The sequence below is a fragment of the Thalassophryne amazonica genome, chromosome 1, assembly GCF_902500255.1.
Source record: "Thalassophryne amazonica chromosome 1, fThaAma1.1, whole genome shotgun sequence".
NCBI lineage: Eukaryota > Metazoa > Chordata > Actinopteri > Batrachoidiformes > Batrachoididae > Thalassophryne > Thalassophryne amazonica.
In genome coordinates this window covers 84,069,526-84,085,259 of record NC_047103.1, presented here as the reverse complement: position 1 = coordinate 84,085,259, position 15,734 = coordinate 84,069,526, and the positions used below count along the sequence as shown (strand labels likewise).

Genomic DNA, 15,734 nt, shown 5'->3' with positions numbered 1-15,734 from the left:
AGTGTCAGAAGGTGACTTAACTTACTTATTTTTATGTGGAATTGATTATATAATATGTATATTGTATAATTGTAGCGGAGTTGGAGTAATGGGTTGCTGGCGTGTGTGGATGTGTTGGAGGACGCATAACCTCAAGCAGGCTCCCCAAAGGAGCTGACCACCTGTCTTGTATGCTGAAATGGCTTTCTGACTGGTTTATTGATTGTCATGTATTGGCTGTGGGCCATTTACGCAGTGGGTTCTTCATTGTTTTGTTATCGTCACATTGTTGTTTCAATATTAAGTATTTAATCTTGGGAGAGCTTTAACACAGTTCTTTGGTGGTGGTGTTGATATGGTAATAGGCTATCTGGTCGGATTGTTATGTGATTCAAGATGGTATTATTGAGCTGGGATTTTGTCATCAAATGTGTTGTGATCTCCTCTCTTCTGCACTTTATATGTTGTGACGATGTGAGAGTGGTAATATGTTTGGATTGCATCGGATTTTCTTGCATGAATATTGTGTGGCCCCACCAGAATTTCCATACCAAAACTGCCACTGCTAGATCTATATTTTGGTTATGGTTAAGGTCAGAGTTAGGGATAGTGTTTCTCATGAGGCACCTGCATGCTGGATCATGCCCACAGAAATAAATGTTTGGGCAAAAATGTCCTAGCTGACATTCCCTCACAAGGCAAATGATATTCCTCAACTGAATCTAAGGAAGCATTCGTCCATCCATCCATCCATCCATTTTCTTCCGCTTTATCCGGAGTCGGGTTGCGGGGGCAGCAGCTCAAGCAAAGCCGCCCAGACCTCCCAATCCACACACACTTCCCCCAGCTCCTCCGGGGGAACCCCAAGGCGTTCCCAAGCCAGCCGAGAGATGTAGTCCCTCCAGCGTGTCCTGGGTCTTCCCCGGGGCCTCCTCCCAGTGGGACGTGCCCGGAACACCTCTCCAGCGAGGCATCCAGGGGGCATCCAGAAAAGATGCCCGAGCCACCTCAACTGACTCCTTTCGACGTGGAGGAGCAGCGGCTCGACTCCGAGCTCCTCCCGAGCTCCGACACAAAATCATTCCAGCAGTACCAGGAATACGGTGAAGAGATCAAAGACATTCAGCCATTGCGTTAGGTCCAAGTCTGACCTAATGCAAAAGCAAAAAATAACCCTAGTACGCAGGCAGCGAGGTCTGACAAGACAGGGAGGTCTGGCATCCAAGTCTGACAACCACACAGTTAGAGAGAAAGAACCCCACAGATTTGGAGGTACCAATTTACAATAACCTTTCTATGGCATGGTCAGTGTTCAGATGCTGTACTGTGATTCATTCATGTTTTTACTGCTTGTTCTGGTCAGGGTCACAAAGGCAGCAGACCAAGGAGCTCATCCCACACTTCCCTATTCTCAGCCAAGTCCTGTAACTCTTCTCAGGGGATCCCGAAGTGTTCCCAAGTCAGCTGAGAGATATAATCTCTCCAGCATTTCCTGAATCTTTCCTTGAGAGCTCCTTCCAGTTGGACATGCCTGAAAGACCTCCCAAGGGAGACGGGCAGGGCACATCCTCACCAGATGCCCAAAGTACCTCAGCTGGTTCTGTTTGATGCAAAGAAGTTGTAGCTCTACTCAGAGTCCCAGGTAGTTGAGCTCCTCACCCTGTCCACTAGTGTAAGCCCAGTTGCCAGACAGAAAAATCTTATTTCTGCCAGTTGTATCCACGACCTTATTGTTTTGGTCATTACCCAAAGCTCATGACCATAGGTGAGGATAGGAACATAAATCGACTGCTAGATTGAGAGTCTCACCATCTGGCTCAGCTCCTTTTTCACCATGATGAACCAGTGCAATGTCCATAAATCATCAGATGCTGCCCCAATCTGTCAATCAATCTCACGCTCCAATTTACCCCCACTCATGAACAAGACTTCTCCACTTATGGCAATCTGCCCTGACTCAGAGGGGACAGCCACCATTTTCTGACAGGAGACCATGGTCTCAGATTTGGAGGTTCTGATTCTCATCCCAGTCACTTCACACTCAGCCTCAAATGAGTGCTCATTGGAGGTCACTGCCTGATGAAGCCAACAGAATCACATCATCTGCAAAAGTCAGAGATGTAAATCTGAGGTCACCAAACTGGACACCCTCCGGTCCCTCACTGCGCTTCATCTCATCTCATCCATGAACATCACAAATAGGAATGGTGACAAGGGCAGCCCTGGCGGAGTCCAATACCCACCAGAAACAGGTCTGATGTAATGATCCAAAGTAATGATGTGATGCCAAAAATGCAGACACAGCTGCTACTTTGGTTGTATAGTGATTGGATCATGCACTGCAGTGGTTCTGGTACCCCATAATCCTGCAGTACCCCCCTCAGGACACCTTGAGGGATCTGTACTATGTGATGATTTCAACAAAAGTCAAGTTTTATTCTGACAAAACCTGAATGATCACCTCTATGAATAACAGTATGCAGATTGCCTTCAGTGTTTTGCTTGAAGAGTCAGAACTCATTATACCATGTCACAATACAGGCTGTGTGGAACACACGTCTGCTTTCTTCAGTCCAGCAACATAAATCATGATAAGATCTTGTCCAGTTCTTCATCTGACAGTGCTTCAATAGGTGCTAAAGATGTCCCTGTGAAAACTGCAGTGAGGCTACTGGATTTACCATCCCCATTTCATGGAAACATTTTTTTTTTGAAACACTAATGGAGGTGTGCAGTACAGTGAAATGTGTGGCACAAAATTGCACAGTAAATAGTACAAAAATGCACAGTACATGACATACAGTGGGACAAATAATGAATGTTACATGGCATACAATCTACCAATCAAAAAACAAAGATCTAGATTGTGCCATATAAACTCACTCATTCCAGTCAAGCACCAGTTAAGGGGTGCTGGAGCTTATCCCAGTAGTCATTGGGCAAGAGGCATGGTACATCCTGGACAGGCTGCCAGTTTATCACAGGGCTGACACATATCAACAGACACATTCACAATCTCACTCACACCTGTGATCAGTTTAGGGGAGGGGTCCCCAATCCTTCTAAATGGGATTGATACCAGGCTACAAAACCCATAGTAAACAAGAGGGAAAATAATTGCATTGTCCTGGTTGTGTTTTGTTATTTATTTTCTTGGAAATATCACAAGGACATTTATATTCATTCAGAAGTAAAATATTCACCAAACCAATTTCATTTTATTAAACAAATAAATGGGCAAAACAATGTAAATGTCATCTGGGTCACATCTGGGACAAAATAATAATGGTACAGGGTGTCCTAAACAGGAAGTGCCAATTTTCAAATCCACAGTAAAACAGGAAATGTTCAAATGTCACACACTTCCTGGATTGACAGACGAGATCCTATGGAATCTCGCGGGAACTCAGTGGCAAGCTCACACTCAAACAACAACCTTATATATCATTACAGCGATGCATCAACTCCTCAACTAAGACTGAACTAGAAGCTAGACTGCCTGATGTCTTAGCTTCACATCTGACAAAAACCCAGTCAGTAGACAGACTTGTGGATAGATTAAACTCAGTGCTCAAAACTACATTCGACATGATTGCACCACCTGTGTTAAAACCATACTCCCCCAAATCACAGTCACCTTGGTTCAATGATTATCTGGGTGACCTCAAGCATAAACCAGTTTTATTTGTTATTATCTATTGTCCACCTGGTCGTTACTGTGAGTTTCTTTGTGATTTTTCAAATCTTTTGTCTGACTTAGTGCTTAGCTCAGATAAGATAATTATAGTGGGTGATTTTAACATCCACATAGATGCTGAGAATGACAGCCTCAACACTGCATTTAATCTATTATTAGACTCAGTTGGCTTCGCTCAAAATGTAAATGAGCCCACCCACCACGTTAGCCACACTTTAGATCTTGTTCTGACATATGGCATAGAAATTGAAGACTTAACAGTATTCCCTGAAAACCCCTTTTTGTCTGATCATTTCTTAATAACATTTACATTTACTTTAATGGACTACCCAGCAGTGGGGAATAAGTTTCATTACAGTAGAAGTCTTTCAGAAAGCGCTGTAACTAGGTTTAAGGATATGATTCCTTCTTTGTTATGTTCTTCAATGTCATATACCAACACAGTGCAGAGTAGCTACCAAAACTGTGTGAGTGAAATAGATTATCTCGTCAATAGCTTTACATCCTCATTGAGCACAACTTTGGATGCTGTAGCTCCTCTGAAAAAGAGAGCCTTAAATCAGAAGTGCCTGACTCCGTGGTTTAACCCACAAACTCGCAGCTTAAAGCAGATAACCCGTAAGCTGGAGAGGAAATGGCATCTCACTAATTTAGAAGATCTTCATTTAGCCTGGAAAAAGAGTCTATTGCTCTATAAAAAGCCCTCCGTAAAGCTAGGATATCTTACTATTCATCACTAATTGAAGAAAATAAGAACAACCCCAGGTTTCTTTTCAGCACTGTAGCCAGGCTGACAAAGAGTCAGAGCTCTACTGAGCCAAGTATTCCTTTAACTTTAACTAGTAATGACTTCATGACTTTCTTTGCAAATAAAATTTTAACTATTAGAGAAAAATTATTCATAACCATCCCAAAGACATATCATTATGTTCGACTGCTTTCAGTAATGCTGGTATTTGGTTAGACTCTTTCTCTCCAATTGTTCTGTCTGAGTTACTTTCATTAGTCACTTCCTCCAAACCATCAACATGTCTATTAGACCCCATTCCTACCAGGCTGCTCAAGGAAGCCCTACCGTTAATTAATGCTTCGATCTTAAATATGATCAATCTATCTTTATTAGTTGGCTATGTACCACAGGCTTTTAAGGTGGCAGTAATTAAACCATTACTTAAAAAGCCATCACTTGACCCAGCTATCTTAGCTAATTATAGGCCAATCTCCAACCTTCCTTTTCTCTCAAAAATTCTTGAAAGGGTAGTTGTAAAACAGCTAACTGATCATCTGCAGAGGAATGGTCTATTTGAAGAGTTTCAGTCAGGTTTCAGAATTCATCATAGTACAGAAACAGCATTAGTGAAGGTTACAAATGATCTTCTTATGGCCTCAGACAGTGTACTCATCTCTGTGCTCGTCCTGTTAGACCTCAGTGCAGCTTTTGATACTGTTGACCATAAAATTTTATTACAGAGATTAGACCATGCCATAGGTATTAAAGGCACTGCACTGCAGTGGTTTGAATCATATTTATCTAATAGATTACAATTTGTTCATGTAAATGGAGAGTCTTCTTCATGGACTAAGGTTAATTATGGAGTTCCACAAGGTTCTGTGCTAGGACCGATTTTATTCACTTTATACATGCTTCCCTTAGGCAGCATTATTAGAAAGCATTGCTTAAATTTTCATTGTTACGCAGATGATACCCAGCTTTATCTATCCACGAAGCCAGAGGACACACACCAATTAATTAAACTGCAGGAATGTCTTTCAGACATAAAGACATGGATGACCTCTAATTTCCTGCTTTTAAATTCAGATAAAACTAAAGTTATTGTACTTGGCCCCACAAATCTTAGAAACATGGTGTCTAACCAGATCCTTACTCTGGATGGCATTACCCTGACCTCCAGTAATACTGTGAGAAATCTTGGAGTCATTTTTGATCAGGATATGTCCTTCAATGCGCATATTAAGCAAATATGTAGGACTGCTTTTTTGCATTTGTGCAATATCTCTAAAATTAGAAAGGTCTTGTCTCAGAGTGATGCTGAAAAGCTAAGTCATGCATTTATTTCTTCTAGGCTGGACTATTGTAATTCATTATTATCAGGTTGTCCTAAAAGTTCCCTGAAAAGCCTTCAGTTAATTCAAAATGCTGCAGCTAGAGTACTGACAGGGACTAGAAGGAGAGAGCATATTTCACCCATATTGGTTTCTCTTCATTGGCTCCCTGTTAATTCCAGAATAGAATTTATAATTCTTCTTCTTACATATAAGGTTTTGAATAATCAGGTCCCATCTTATCTTAGGGACCTCATAGTACCATATCACCCCAATAGAGCGCTTCGCTCTCAGACTGCAGGCTTACTTGTAGTTCCCAGGGTTTGTAAGAGTAGAATGAGAGGCAGAGCCTTCAGCTTTCAGGCTCCTCTCCTGTGGAACCAGCTCCCAATTCGGATTAGGGAGACAGACACCCTCTCTACTTTTAAGATTAACCTTAAAACTTTCCTTTTTGAAAAAGCTTATAGTTAGGGCTGGATCAGGTGACCCTGAACCATCCCTTAGTTATGCTGCTATAGACTTAGACTGCTGGGGGGTTTCCCATGATGCACCCAGTGTTTCTTTTTATTCACCTCTTTTTGCTCTGTATGCACCACTCTGCTTTTAATCATTGGCGATTGATCTCTGCTCTCTTCCACAGCATGTCTTTTTTCTGATACTCTCCCCTCAGCCCCAGCCAGTCCCAGCAGAAGACTATCCCTAACTGAGCCTGGTTCTGCTGGAGGTTTCTTCCTGTTAAAAGGGAGTTTTCCTTCCCACTGTCGCCAAGTGCTTGCTTATAGGGGGTCGTTTTGACCGTTGGGGTTTTTCTGTAATTACTGTATGGCTTTTGCCTTACAATATAAAGCACCTTGGGGTGACTGTTTGTTGTGATTTGGCACTATATAAATAAAATTGATTTGATTTTGATTTGATATGATAAAGCAAGAGGTCTAGAACGGAAATGGCGTCGTTCAAAATTATAAGTATTCCACCTTGTGTGGCGTGATGCTATCTTAGACTATAAGCATGCATTATTGGCTACAAAGCGGACCTATTACTCTGATTTGATCAACAAAAACAAGCATAACTCAAAGTTCTTGTCTGACACGGTGGCAACACTTATTCATGGACAACAACCTGTAGTTCGCTCTCCTTTTACAGCACAAGATTTCCTAGATTACTTTGAGAAGAAAATAGATGACATTAGGTTGAACATATCCCAGCATGCCTTAACCCAGCCACTACACCCTGCTATTGAGGTGGGTGCCACAACTGAGGTTGTTGTGAAAGTGTCGTGACACGGACCCACAACAGGGGGCGTTAATGAACGGACAATGGATAAGCCAAAAAGTAACAATTTAATGTTGTGAATCGCACAACGAAGCACAGACAATAACAATATGGTGGAATGTCAATTATACACAAGGTGACGTGTGGGCAGGTTCAACGATAGAAGACGTCTGGTGAGAGAAGAGCCGGATCCCACACAGCTTCCACCACCAACGGATCTGAAGAACACCGGAGCCGCCAAGCCCTACGCCCCAGGTGGCCACTGTCTTCAGCAGTCAGACCCGGTACTGCTGGCAGAGAACAGAGACAGTACTGATGAGTGTGAGTTCGCACACTCAGTAATCCCACAGTTAGTGTTTAGTTAGGAGGGAGCACCTCCACCTCCAATCACACACTCGTGCAGCTCCTGTTTAACCACTTATCTGGTTTGGAGTGTGAGGCGAAGCCGTCGCTGATCACACCAAATGCCAATCCCACAGATAAGGACACACCACAGGAAAACGGCTGCAAAGAAGTTCAGATTGTTACTTTGTAAGTCAGCAGAGAAGTTACCTGATTGGTAGCTGATTTCTCGGCGGGGAGGTGGAGTTGCAGTCCGGCCTTTATGGTGGTGGTGATGTGTAGTGGATGAGTGACAGCTGGTACGGATGATGAGTGACAGCTGTCACTCCCGGTCGCTCCGACGCCCTCTAGTGCTTGAAGCCCGCACTTCAAGCAGGGCGCCATCTTGTGGTGGTGGGCCAGCAGTACCTCCTCTTCAGCGGCCCACACAACAGAGGTATTACCTAGATTTACAGAATTTGATAGTATCTCTCTCGACATGCTGACGAAACTTGTAATGTCAACAAAAAGCACAACCTGTTTATTTGATCCTATACCAACAAAACTGTTTAAGGACCTGTGGCCCACTCTTGGACCGATTGTGCTGGAAATTATTAATCTTTCTTTAATTTCTGGATCTGTTCCTAAACATTTCAAATCGGCCGATATCAAATCTATCATTTTGCTCTAAAATTCTGGAAAAAGTGGTGTCACGGCAGCTCGTAGACTATGTTATTGAGAATAATCTCTTTGAGCCACTGCAGTCTGCTTTTAGAAAATATCATTCCACAGAGACGGCTCTCACTAAAGTGGTGAATGATGTTCTGCTTACAGTGGACTTGGACACCACTACGGTTCTGCTGCTGTTAGATTTCAGTGCTGCATTTGATACAGTGGATCATCATATTCTACTTGATAGGCTGGAAAATCATTTTGGGATTACTGGGAGTACCCTTGCATGGCTGACGTCATACTTGACCAGTCATTCTCACTGTGTTTTGTATAGTAACACTACCTCTAACCTTAGTGACATGAAATTTGGGGTTCCTCAAGGGTCTGTCTTAGGCTCCCTGCTTTTCTCCCTTTATATAGCACCCCTTGGGCACATATTGCGGCGTTTTGAGATTACCTTTCACTGCTATGCAGATGATACTCAGTTATATATGCCGATAACTGCTGGTAATCTCGTTCACATAAAATCCTTAGAAGATTGCCTTACAGCAGTGAGAAGTTGGATGTCTAGAAACTTCCTACTTTTAAACTCTGAAAAGACTGAAATGATGGTTCTTGGTCCAGTGAGACATTGGCATCAATTTGACAAGTTAACACTCAGCCTAGGCTCGTGTGTCATATATCACACTGACAAAGTGAGGAACCTTGGGGTAATTTTTGATCCTTCATTGTCCTTTTGGCCTCCATATTAGAAATATTACTAGGACTGCTTATGAAATATAGCAAAGATTCGTCCCATCCTGTCTATGGCTGATGCTGAGACCCTGATCCATGTGTTCATCTCTTCTAGATTGGACTATTGCAATGTTCTATTTTCTGGTTTACCTCAGTCTAGCATTAGGGCTCTCCAATTGGTTCAAAATGCTGCAGCCAGACTTTTGACGCGAAGCAGAAAGTTCAACCACATTACACCCATTTTGGCGTCTCTTCACTGGCTTCCTGTCCCATTGAGATCAGATTTTAAGGTTCTGCTACTAACCTATAAACTTTTTCATGGACTGGCACCTCCCTACCTAGCTGACCTAATTAAACCCGGCCCGGGCTTTACGTTCTCAGGGTGCAGGACTACTTTGTGTCCCTAGGGTGAATAAGGAGTCTGCGGGTCACAGAGCTTTCTCTTATCGTGCCCCTGTTCTGTGGAATGGTCTCCCTGCATCAATAAAACAATCAGATTCTGTGGAGACTTTCAAGTCCAGACTTAAGATGCACTTATTTTCCATTTCATGTGGCTAGCACACTGGTACAGTTTTGTTTTATGCTTTTTATTCTTTTAATTCATGTTATTAGTAATTGGAGTGGGCCGCGGCCTCAACTTCACCTAAATTCTGGATCTTTTAGTGAAGTTTAGGGCTAAGCGGCCAGCGATCACCTTAGTATTTCTTCTACTTTTCTTGTTGATTAATGCTGGCAAATCATACAGTATTTTTTTGTCTTTCTGATGCCTGATTCTGTTTTTTTCTCTGTTTAAGGTGCAGTTCCATCCAGAGATGGGAGTTGTGTTTGTGTTGGTGACCCTCCTGTCCTGTGCACCAACAGCAATTCTTGTATATTCGTCCGTGAATTATTTCTGTAATTTATGTTTGTAGCATGGCCCAAGCAGAGGGTCACCCCTTTGAGTCTGGTCTGCTTGAGGTTTCTTCCTCAGAGGGAGTTTTTCATTACCACTGTTGCTCTGGGGGTTGGTAAGGTTAGACCTTACCTGTGTGAAGTGCCTTGAGGCAACTCCGCTGTGATTTAGCGCTGTATAAAGGAAAATAAATTGAACATTGAAATTTAAACAGGAAGTGCCAATTTATCAGTCATAGTGAAACAGAAAATGTTGAACACTTCCTGGCATGGGTGGAGCTAGAGCGGAGGCCGGGTTATCACTGGACTCCCCTGAAATCTGATTGGACACAGATGATTGACATGTCACAGCACCAAAAGTCTGGTTGACAGAGCTGCATTTTCAAATTAGTGATTCACATTGACTGCTTGGTTCCTCCTGTCCAGTAGTTTGTGCTGTGTACCACAAAAAGTTCAAATCCACCTTAGTAGAAGAAGAAAAATGCTTGCTTCAGATTTGAACTGAACACGTTGTTTGAACTATGGACTTTTAATCACACCAAACTTACATTGGTGAATAAACAACGACTGTATTTAATGCCAGAAATGAGGTCCAGGTTGTTAAAAGCAGCATTTCTCCTTTCATTCGGGTTGTCTTATATGCACATGTTTAAGCTAACAGCTGGTTCATGCTCTCTTGGCTTATTAATGCAGCAGAAAACTGAAACAATCCTTCAAATGGTGATACAAGCATCAAATTCAGTACAAATACAGCTGGAGCAAAATTAATGGAGCAACTTTAACTTTTGACCCCTGTACAAACTGAAACTGACCTTTGTCACCATTCTTGCTGCTTTTACCTCATACCTCCGTAACATTCAGTCACAGATTGTCCAAACTATACCTTTTTTGGAATATTTGTGATCAGGCAAATAATGTGGTGTAGATTTCTTTATGATTGCAGCATCTTTTAATTTTGACCCCTGTCTTATTCTTCAAATGACCCCTACCTGACCACTAATTCAAGTGGCCAATCAGTTTGTTTGATTGTTTGTTTTTTTAAAGAGTTCATGTCTATGTTCGTCCTGTTTTGTTCACTGTTGCTGCATTTTGTGGCAAATCATAGTCATATTGTATACCATATTGATATGGCAATTCAGTAAGGTATATCTTCTATTATACATTTCAAATCTAAGGTGGAACTCTACTAGTTTTTACTAAGGTACACCTAAATATCTTAAAAAAAAAGAAAGGGAAAAAAAGAGAGTAGAGCTACTTAGGTGCCTGGTCTTGAGAACCAGGGATGGTAGGTTGAAAAGCTTTTTTATCCCATGGGAACTCTCCCGACCCACCTAAGCGGCTGAAGAATATGGACAGCATGTATTTGTATAAGTGACATTTACATGATAATATTGAGATATGATAATTTGGCCATATTGTACAGCCCTACTGTCAACTAGCTGAAAACTTTGAATACTAATTTACATCTACATTAAAAAAAATGCTTAAAGTGGCAGGGGGTTAAGAGGGCTGTAATTGGGGGGTCAGCTGAAAAGCAAAAAAAGAAAAATGCTTAAAAATGTGGGGAGTATGGGGAGCAGAGCCCCAGAAGCTCAAAGGTTTTAGTCATGCTAATGCTCCCAAGAATCATTTTACTGAAAAAAGTCTGAAGGACCTAAAGGACATGGTTAGATGGTGAAGAGCTTTTCCAGGCATATGAGAGGCAAATAAAGAAAAATGCTTAAAAAGGCGGGGAGTCGAGTCCCCCCAGAAGCTGAAAGGTTTATGCCATGCTAATGCTCCCCTGAAGCATTTACTCAAATGACAAATGACATGGTGAGATGCTGACGAGCTTCACTGATTCATGTCCACGACATATACATATTAGAGATAAGAACCAAGGAGTAGCCAGGGATTGAATGATGCTCCATGTTGTCTTGGGCTGCTGTCAGTGCTGCAATGAGCCACAAAATTGTGACAGTCCCTCTCCCAAGACAGCAGAAGACAATAATGTGGAAAGGAGGCGGACATGCACTCCAGTATCTTTTTGTCTTTAACTATTCGCTGTTTCAGATTTGTGAATCTTGCACCATCTCGCGGCCCGTGACTCACATGAGAGGTCAGTTTCAGCAGAGTTCTGGTTCAGGGCATAATGTAAACAAACCTTGTGAAGTATGGACAATAAGACAACATCGGGGAACAGCAGACATTCATCACAAGTGCTAACTTCTGCTCTCAACTTAGGAGAACGTGTCATCATCATAATCACCTATGAACTCGCTGGATTAACAGCATCCACATCCTCAATAGCCGTTGCATACATGTGCTGTGCATACATGGCGCTGTAGTGCATTCTGGGAAGTGCAGGGAGCCACCAGGGGGATTATGGGAAATGTTAAAGTACTGAATGATGAACTTATGGGTCTAGCAAATGAAGAAACAAGATGAACATTCATTCATTCATTCATTCATTCATCTTCTACCGCTTAGTCCAATTAAGGGTCGCGGGGGGCTGGAGCCTATCCCAGCAGCCATAGAGCGCGAGGCAGGGTACACCCAGGACAGGACGCCAGTCTGTCGCAGGGCCACAAATAGACAAACAAACACAGACACACCCACACACACACCTACGGACAATTTAAAGATTCCAATCCACCTAACCCGCATGTCTTTGGATGTGGGAGGAAACCGGAGCACCCGGAGGAAACCCACGCAAACACGGGGAGAACATGCAGACTCCACACAGAAAGGCCACTGGAATTGAACCCGTGACCTTCTCGCTGTGAGGCAACAGTGCTAACCTCTAAGCCACCATGCTGCCCACAAGATGAACATTTTTAATTAACTGGGGCTGCAAAAAAAAAAAAAAAAGCCGACAGGTAGTGAAGGCTCATTCAGATCAGCAGGAATGAGTGGATACACAAACCTTTTATTTCTAAACCACTGTCCAAATCATCTGACACCAGGGCAAGAGAACAATCAACTGGAGTAAGAACAAAACAAAAAAATAATGATGGAGGACTAAACACTTTATTGATATCCCAATCTATTCCATCCTTCTGAATTAAAGTTAAAGTATACCCACAACTTGCCAGAATGACAATTACTTGTGTGAGAACAGATTTTCTGCTGTGACCTAAACAAGGCTTTGTGACCACCATGTCTCCAGGAAGCAGGCTCAGGGCTCAACTTGATGATGACTAAAGTATTGATTTTCATGTGCTTTGTGCAGCTGTTAAGGTCTGATGATACATTTACTATGGTTTATATATCTTAAAATGACATTAGTAGTAGATTACTATGAGGTCTGCAGTGCCCCTGACTTTCCTCACCGCCACCAGTTCATCAAAAATGTAATTCCCTTAACTTTTGTGCCCCGTCCCAATCAGAGTCTGGATTCAGTCTTTTCTTCAATTTAGAAATATGATAACTACTGTCCAGTGCAGGGAATCAAAAAGGTTGGGGACCCCTGATTCAGACTCATGAATTCACCTAACTTCCAAAGTGGGAGGGAGCCAGAGCACTCAGAGGAAACCCATGCAAACGCCACACAGAAAGGACAAAACACTGAACAGAGATTTTACTAATATTGTGCCTCATGCAAGAACAGTTTTTTAAACTTCTCTTGCATTGCTCAAACAGAGGAGGCAGTCTAGTGGGATAAGAAATTGAGCTACCAATATGTGGACTTGGGTTCAATTCCTAGTCATGTTATGTCCTTGGACAGACACTTCATCTCTATTGGCCCAGCCCTTCAACCCATCTGTAAATGGATCCGGGCCTTGGTCAGGGAAGTAACTTGTGATGGACTGGATTCCTGTCCAGGTGGAATAAGTATCTGGGGATAAGCGTTGATCCCAATAGTCCTTAGACTATGCATGGTGATTTAAGGATTTAAGGATTTTTCATTTTTTCATTCCCACAAAACAATGTTCGAAAATCCCCAACATTATCCCTTCATTTCTATGGAGCTAATGCAACTTTCCTTAAAATTGATGACTAAAGTTTTTCCAAAAACATGTTGCACTGTATTAAGCAGTTCCAAATGTAAAACTTTCAAGAAAATTTTATGGCTCCTTTTGTAAAAGCTATTGAGCAGCAAGTGAACACAGGAGTCCAGTTAAACACGTGTAACCATCAATGTAGCTCTGTCCACAGCCAAAGATCAGTGGATGGAAAAAAATGGTCTCCTGATTAAGAGAAGGATGTTTTCTATTAATCGCAGAATGTAAAGAGACTTCCCTGGCAAACTGTAAAAGGACAAATAACAGGTCAAGATAGATATGAGTCTATCAATGTATATCATTAAACATGTCAAAATGCTTTATGCAGTCATTTGTGGGGACATAATTCATTTGTAAAGTATGTTTGAACATTTAACAAAAGTATTCTGATGGTTCATTACAATCAGTACTCAAGTGAACAAGCTCTACTCAAACAGGAAAAACAACGTAAAATACAAGAGCAGCAGATGATTTTAAAGATAATAAAAGACAGGTGATGTTCTTCAATAAAACGTCAGTCAAGAACAAAATAGGCTATTGACCACTTTAGTACTACTAGTAGTAGTAAGACGACTTGTAATTAAGGGTAGAGACACTTTTGTGCTGCAGAATTGAGCCAAGCTTGGCACATAGTATATACTTTAACATACAGGGATTGAAATGGGATAGTTTTTTTAATATTCTGGAACAGAAATGTTTATTTTAAATATGGTGCATCCCAAAAGTATTCACAACGCTTCACTTTTTCCACATTTTGTTATGTTACAGCCTTATTCCAAAATGAAGTAAATTCATTTTAGTCCTCAAAATTCTACTCACAACACCCCATAATGACAACATGAAAGAAGTTTTTTTTTTTTTTGCAAATTTATTAATAATAATAAAAAAATAAGAAATCCCATGTACATAAATATTCACACCCTTTGATCAATACTTTATTGATGCACCTTTGGCTGCAATTACAGTCTCAAGTCTTCTTGTATGTGATGCCACAAGCTTGGTGCACCTATCTTAGGGCAGTTTTACCCATTCCTCTTTGCAGCACCTCTCAAGCTCCATCAGGTTGGATGGGGAGCGTCAGTGCACAGCCATTTTCAGATCTCTCCAGAGATGTTCAATCAGATTCAGGTCTGGGCTCTGGCTGTGCCACTCAAGGACATTCACAGAGTTGTCCTGAAGCCACTCCTTTGATAGCTTTGTGCTTACGGTCATTGTCCTGCTGAAAGATGGACCGTCGCCCAAGTCTGAGGTCAAGAGCGCGCTGTAGCAGGTTTTCATCCAGGATGTCTCTGTACATGCTGCATTTATTTTTCCCTCAATCCTGACTAGTTTCCCAGTTCCTGCCACTGAAAAACACATCCCCACAGCATGATGCTGCCACCACCATGCTTCACTGTAGGGATGGTTCCGGGTTTCATCCAAACATGATGCCTGACATTCACACCAAGGAGTTCAACCTTTGTCTCAGACCAGATCATTTTAGTTCTCGTGGTGAGAATCTTTCAGGTGCCTTTTTGAGCTGCCATGTGCCTTTTACTAAGAAGTCGCTTCCATCTGTCCACAGTACCATACAGGCCTGATTGGTGGATCGCTGCAGAGATGGTTGTCCTCCTCTCCCTGACAGAGTAACCATCGGGTTCTTGGTCACATCTCTGACTAAGGCCCTTCTCCCCAGATCACTCATTTTAGACAGGTAGCCAGCTCTAGGAAGAGGCCTGGTGGACCCTAACTTCTTCCATTTATGGATGATGGAGGCCACTGTGCTCATTGGGACGTTCTGGATGCACTGTATATAAACACTGTAGGACTTCATCTCTGCATTTATTCACAAACAATTTCCACAGTAAGGAATTAAAGTATTTCCAAACACTGTCTTCCATGGGCATCTTCTGTGGATAACAGTTTTCCGTGAGCTATGATGATGAATTCAGGTGAAAGGACAAAACAGATCAGATTAAAAGACTTTATTTACTCTGTGTGCCATTTTGAAACATTCTAGTCTTATGCTGCTGCACTGACTAGCTCTTGCACTGGTTATGCACATGCTCCCTTCTTCTCCTTTTTTTTTTGGTGGAAGCTTTACAGTGCCACATACAGGACTGGCATATGCATTACAGTGT

At 42.1% G+C, this 15,734-nt stretch overlaps 1 long non-coding RNA gene across 1 annotated transcript; it reads right to left on the bottom strand.

Annotated features, from left to right (window-relative positions):
* Positions 1–423: 423 nt before the first annotated feature.
* LOC117512141 lies at positions 424–14,445 on the bottom strand. Its single transcript, XR_004561222.1, has 3 exons — positions 14,434–14,445; positions 7,181–7,182; positions 424–544 (listed from the first exon to the last, which is right to left on the bottom strand). It is a non-coding gene; the product is annotated as an uncharacterized LOC117512141 (long non-coding RNA).
* Between the last annotated feature and the right edge of the window lie 1,289 nt (positions 14,446–15,734).